The following is a 7,430-nucleotide window of genomic DNA, read 5'->3' on the forward strand; positions in this document are numbered from 1 at the left end:
GGGCCCCACAAGACAGGGGGCCGCGCCCAGGGGGAGGGGGCGCGCCCCTCACCCTCGTGGACAGGGTGTAGGCCCCTGGTCTTTATTCTTTCGCCAGTATTTTTTATATTTTCCAAAAAGTGCCTCCGTGGATTTTCAGGACATTCTGAGAACTTTTGCTTTCTACACATAAAACAACATCATGGCAGTTCTACTGAAAACAGCGTCAGTCCGGGTTAGTTTCATCCAAATCATGCAACTTAGAATCCAAAACAAGGGCAAAAGTGTTTGGAAAAGTAGATTCATTGGAGACGTATCATTCATCAAATGACGACACATGTCTATGGTTAGGAAACGTAACCATCTTTGATTAATGAGCTAGTCAAGTAGAGGCATACTAGGGACACTATGTTTTGTCTATGTACTCACACCTGTACTAAGTTTCCAGTTAATACAATTCTAGCATGAATAATAAACATATATCATGATATAAGGAAATAAATAATAACTTTATTATTGCCTCTAGGGCATATTTCCTTCAGTCTCCCACTTGCACTAGAGTCAATAATCTAGATTACAAAGTAATGATTCTAACACCCATGCAGTCTTGGTGCTGATCATGTTTTGCTCGTGGAAGAGGCTTAGTCAACGGGTCTGCAACATTCAGATCCGTATATATTTTGCAAATCTCTATGTCTCCCTCCGCGACTTGATGCCTAATGGAATTGAAGCGTCTCTTGATGTGTTTGGTTCTCTTGTGAAATCTGGATTCCTTCGCCAAGACAATTGCACCAGTATTGTCACAAACAATTTTCATTGGACCCGATGCACTAGGTATGACACCTAGATCAGATATGAACTCCTTCATCCAGACTCCTTAATTTTCTGCTTTCGAAGCTGCTATGTACTCCGCTTCACACGTAGATCCCACCACGATGCTTTTCTTGGAACTGCACCAACTAACAGCTCCACCATTCAATAAAAAATATGTATCCGGATTGCAACTTAGAGTCATCCGGATTAGTGTCAAAGCTTGCATCGACGTAACCATTTACAACGAGCTCTTTGTCACCCCCATAAACGAGAAACATATCCTTAGTCCTTTTCAGGTATTTTAGGATGTTCTTCACCGCTGTCCAGTGCTCCACTCCTGGATTACTTTGGTACCTCCCTGCTATACTTATAGCAAGACACACATCAGGTCTGGTACACATCATTGCATACATGATAGAACCTATGGTTGAAGCATAGGGAATGACTTTCATTTTCTCTATATCTTCTGCAGTGGTCGGGCATTGAGTTTGACTCAACTTCACACCTTGTAACACAGCCAAGAACCCTTTCTTTGACTAATCAATTTTGAACTTCTTCAAAACTTTATCAAGGTATGTGCTTTGTGAAAGTCCAATTAAGCGCCTTGATCTATCTCTATAGATCTAGGTGCCCAATATGTAAGCAGCTTCACCGAGGCCTTTCACTGAAAAACTCTTATTCAAGTATCCCTTTATGCTATCCAGAAATTTTATATCATTTCCAATCAACAATATGTCATCCACATATAATATTAGAAATGCTACATAGCTCCCACTCACTTTCTTGTAAATATAGGCTTCTCCAAAAGTCTGTATAAAACCATATGCTTTGATCACACTATCAAATCGTTTATTCCAACTCTGAGAGGCTTGCACCAGTCCATAAATGGATCACTGGAGCTCGCACACTTTGTTAGCACCCTTTGGATCGACAAAACCTTCTGGTTGCATCATATACAACTCTTCTTCCAGAAATCCATTCAGGAATGCAGTTTTGACATCCATCTGCCAAATTTCATAATTATAAAATGCGACAATTGCTAACATGATTCGGACAGACTTAAGCATCGCTACGGGTGAGAAAGTCTCATCATAGTCAACTCCTTGAACTTGTCGAAAACCTTTCGCAACAAGTCGAGCTTTGTAGACAATAACATTACCGTCAGCGTCAATCTTCTTCTTGAAGATCCATTTATTTTCTATGGCTTGCCGATCATCGGGCAAATCCACTGAAGTCCATACTTTGTTCTCATACATGGATCCCATCTCAGGTTTCATGGACTCAAGTCATTTCGCAGAATTTGGGCTCATCATCGCTTCCTCATAGTTCGTAGGTTCATCATGGTCTAGTAACACGACTTCCAGAATAGGATTACCGTACCACTCTGGTGCGTACCGTACTCTGGAAGACCTACGAGCTTCTATAGTAACTTGATCTGAAGTTTCATGATCATCATCATTAGCTTCCTCACTAATTGGTGTAGGAATCACTGGAACTGATTTCTGTGATGAACTACTTTCCAATTCGGGAGAAGGTACAATTACCTCATCAAGCTCTAGTTTCCTCCCACTCACTTCTTTCGAGAGAAACTCCTTCTCTAGAAAGGATCCATTCTTAGCAACGAATATTTTGCCTTCGGATCTGTGATAGAAGGTGTACCCAACAGATTCCTTTGGGTATCCTATGAAGACACACTTCTTTGATTTGGGTTCGAGCTTATCAGGTTGAAGCTTTTTCACATAAGAATCATAGCCCCAAACTTTAAGAAACGACAACTTTGGTTTCTTGCCAAACCACAGTTCATAAGGCGTCGTCTCAACGGATTTTGATGGTGCCCTATTTAAAGTGAATGTACCCATCTCTAAAGCATAACCCAAAAACGATAATGGTAAATCAGTAAGAGACATCATAGATCGCACCATATCCAATAAAGTACGATTACGACGTTCGGACACACCATTACGCTATGGTGTTCCAGGTGGCGTAAGTTGTGAAACTATTCCACATTGTCTCAAATGAAGACCAAACTTGTAACTCAAATATTTGCCTTCACGATCACATCATAGAAACTTTATTTTCTTGTTGCGATGATTTTCCACTTCACTCTGAAATTCTTTGAACTTTTCAAATGTTTCAGACTTATGCTTCATTAAGTAGATATACCCATATCTGCTCAATTCATCTGTGAAGGCAAGAAAATAACGATACCTGCCACGAGCCTCAACACTCATTGGACCACATACATCGGTATGTATTATTTCCAATAAGTCAGTGGCTCGTTCCATTGTTCCGGAGAACGGAGTTTTAGTCATCTTGCCCATGAGGCATGGTTTGCAAGCACCAAGTGATTCATAATCAACTGATTCCAAAAGCCAATCAGTATGTAGTTTCTTCATGCACTTTACATCAATATGACCTAAACGGCGGTGCCACAAATAAGTTGCACTATCATTATGAACTTTGCATCTTTGGGCTTCAATATTATGAGCATGTGTATCTCCACGATCGAGATTCAATAAAAATAGACCACTCAACTAGGGTGCATGACCATAAAAGATATTACTCATATAAATAGAACAACCATTATCCTCTGATTTAAATGAATAACCGTCTCGCATCAAACAAGATCAAGATAATGTTCATGCTCAATGATGGCACCAAATAACAATTATTCAGGTCTAAAACTAATCCCGAAGGTAGATGTAGAGGTAGCGTGCCGACAGCGATCACATCGACCTTGGAACCATTTCCGACGCGCACCGTCACCTCGTCCTTAGCCAATCTTCGTTTAATTCGTAGCCCCTATTTCGAGTTGCAAATATGAGCGACAGAACCAGTATCAAATACCCAGGTGCTACTACGAGCATTAGTAAGGTACACATCAATAACATGTATATCAAATATACCTTTAACTTTGCCATCCTTCTTATCCGCCAAATACTTGGGGCAGTTCTGCTTCCAGTGACCAGTCCCTTTGCAGTAGAAGTGATGACCCACAAGTATAGGGGATCTATCGTAGTCCTTTCGGTAAGTAAGAGTGTCGAACCCAACGAGGAGCAGAAGGAAATGATAAGCGGTTTTCAGCAAGGTATTCTCTGCAAGTATTGAAATAAGTGGTAACAGATAGTTTTGTGATAGGATAAATTGTAACGAGCAACAAGTAAAAAAAGTAAATAAAGTGCAGCAAGGTGGCCCAATCCTTTTTGTAGCAAAGGACAAGCCTGGACAAACTCTTATAATAGGAAAAGCGCTCCTGAGGACACATGGGAATATCGTCAAGCTAGTTTTCATCACGCTCATATGATTCGCGTTCGGTACTTTGATAATTTGATATGTGGGTGGACCGGTGCTTGGGTACTGCCCTTACTTGGACAAGCATCCCACTTATGATTAACCTCTATTTCAAGCATCCGCAACTACAACAAAAGTATTAAGGTAAACCTAACCATAGCAAGAAACATATGGATCCAAATCAGCCCCTTACTAAGCAACGCATAAACTAGGGTTTAAGCTTCTATCACTCTAGCAACCCATCATCTACTTATTACTTCCCAATGCCTTCCTCTAGGCCCCAATAATGGTGAAGTGTTATGTAGTCGACGTTCACATAACACCACTAGAGGTTAGACAACATACATCTTATCAAAATATCAAACGAATACCAAATTCACATGACTACTAATAGCAAGACTTCTCCCTTGTCGTCGGGAACAAACGTAATTACTCACAAAGCATATTCATGTTCATAATCAGAGGGGTAATAATATGCATAAAGGATCTGAACATATGATCTTCCACCAAATAAACCAACTAGCATCAACTACAAGGAGTAATCAACACTACTAGCAACCTACTAGCACCAATCCCGGACTTGGAGACAAGAATTGGATACAAGAGATGAACTAGGGTTTGGAGATGAGATGGTGCTGGTGAATATGTTGATGGAGATTGCCCTCTCCCGATGAGAGGAGCGTTGGTGATGACGATGGTGATGATTTCTCCCTCCCGGAGGGAAGTGCCCCCGGCAGAACAGCTCTACCGGAGCCCTAGATTGGTTCCGCCAAGGTTCAGCCTCGTGGCGGCGGAGTCTCATCCCGAAAGGTTGCCTTCTATTTTTTCTCATCAAAAGACTTCATATAGGAGAAGATGGGCGTCGGAGAGCCACCATGGGGCCCACAAGGTAGGGGGGCACGCCGGGGGGGGGGGGGCGCCCCCACCCTCGTGAGCAGGGTGTGGGCCCCTTGGCCTTCACCTTTGATGACGATTTTTCTTTATTTCTTTTAAGGTATTCCGTGGAGTTTCAGGACTTTTGGAGTTGCACAGAATAGGCCTTCAATATTTGCTCCTTTTCCAGCCCAGAATTCCAACTGTCGGCATTCTCCCTCTTCATGTAAACCTAGTAAAATAAGAGAGAATAGCCATAAGTATTGTGACATAACGTGAAATAACAGCCCATAATGCAATAAATATTGATATAAAACCATGATGCAAAATGGACGTATCAAGTCCCCCAAGCTTAGACCTCGCTTGTCCTCAAGCGAAAAGCCGATAACAATAAATATGTCCTCATGTTTAGAGGTAGAGGTGTCGATAAAAATAAAATACGAACATGAAGGCATCATGATTATTTCATAACAGCAACATATATAGATTTTGTCATATGATTACTTATGTTCAAGTGATGATCTTTTCACAAAGCCAAAGTATGAATCAGAAACCTTATTGAGCACCAACAAATTATACCCTCGGTCATTGAAGCAATTGCAATTTATCATAACATCGGAAAGAGTCTATTTTAGAGCTTAAAAGCAAGTCCACATACTCAACTATCACTTAGTCCTTCATAATTGCTAACACTCACGCAATACTTGTGGTTACGGAGTTTTAATCGGACACAGAGAAAGATAGGGGTTTATAGTTTTGCCCCACAACCTTTTACCTCAAGGGTAACATCAAGAATAATAATTCATGCTCCCCTACATCCAATTAGATATATATATCACGTTCTTTCCAACATGCTGAGCTTGCCAAAGGATAAAATAAGAAGGGAAAGGTGAAGATCACAGTGACTCTTGCATAAGGTAGAGGATAATAATAATAAAAGATAGGCCCTTCGTAGAGGGAAGCAGAGGTTGTCATGTGCGTTTAGGGTTGATGCACAAAATCTTAATGCAAAAGAACGTCACTTTATATTGCCCCTTGTATGTGCACCTTTATTATTCAGTCCATCGCTTTTATTGTGTCCACAACAAGTTCGTACAAAGTTTATTTTCTCCGCACTAATATGTCATGCATATTTACAGAGCAATTTTTATTGCTTGCACCGATGACAACTTACTTGAAGGATCTTACTCAATCCATAGGTAGATATGGTGGACTCTCATGGTAAAACTGGTTTAAGGGTATTTGGAAGCACAAGTAGTATTTCTACTTGGTGCTAAGAATTTGGCTAGCATGAGGGGGAAAGGCAAGCTCAACATGGTAGAGGATCCATGACAACATACTTTATGTCAGATGTAAGAAAACATAACTCATTATGTTGTCTTCCTTGTCCAACATCAACTCTTTAGCATATCATATTTTAATGAGTGCTCCCAATCATAAAAGATGTCAATGATAATATATCTATATGTGAAACCTCTCTTTCCTTATTACTTCCTATTAATTGCAACGATGACCAAATCTATATTTGCCAACTCCCAACAACTTTTAATCATCATACTCTTTCTATGTGAAGTCATTACCTTCAATAAGATCAATATGAATTCTTTGATTCTCTTATTCTTTTTCTTCTAATCACCCAAGATCATGGCAAAATACTCAAGCCCTTGACTCAACACTAATCTTTATTATATAGCTCATGGACTCGATTACAAAGAAGGATCATAAAGCAAAACTCAAAACTAGATCATGCCATGACTTTATTCTACTAAATAAAGATACTACTAATAGGATTGAACTAAGAAAAATGGTAAAGATAGGAGTTGTGATGGAGATACGATACCAGGGCACCTCCCCCAAGCTTGGCAGTTGCCAAGGGGAGTGCCCATGCCCAGATGATTATTTCTCCTTCTTTGTTGTTGGCGTAATATTCTTGGCGATAATTCCCCTCAGAATACGGTTCTCCTCCTTGAGCTTATTGACTTGTTGCTTGAGGTCCATTATTTCCTTGCGAAGCTTTCCTGTAATGGCTAAAGCTCCTTGCACCCAAGGGTGCTGCATAGCTGCGGAAGAACAAGAGACACTCCTCCTCATATTTTCATAGGAAAGAAATCTAACATTGGAAGGGATAACCGAGTTTGGAATAGCTGAGCTCTGTAGTTCCCCCATCGTAAACCCAGCTCGGAGGTGAGAGGTGACTTCTTGATCTTCCATGGCATCTACCTCATCAGGTCAGCCTCCATATCTTCCTCCGTTGCTGGCCCAAAGTGGTCAGCGTAGCTGTTTGCCCTTGGTTCCGGTGCCGGGTTAGATACCCGGCTCTCCCCGACCGACTCTTGAGAAGACATCTTGCTCTAATATGCAGCAGCAACAACTCGAAACAAAAACAGAGGATATTTGCGTGATACGAGAGTCAAAACCTTCAGAAGTATATATAATGAATTTTTACCGACCAAAATATGTATCGTGCAAGGAAA

The sequence above is a fragment of the Triticum dicoccoides genome, chromosome 1B (assembly GCF_002162155.2).
Source record: "Triticum dicoccoides isolate Atlit2015 ecotype Zavitan chromosome 1B, WEW_v2.0, whole genome shotgun sequence".
NCBI lineage: Eukaryota > Viridiplantae > Streptophyta > Magnoliopsida > Poales > Poaceae > Triticum > Triticum dicoccoides.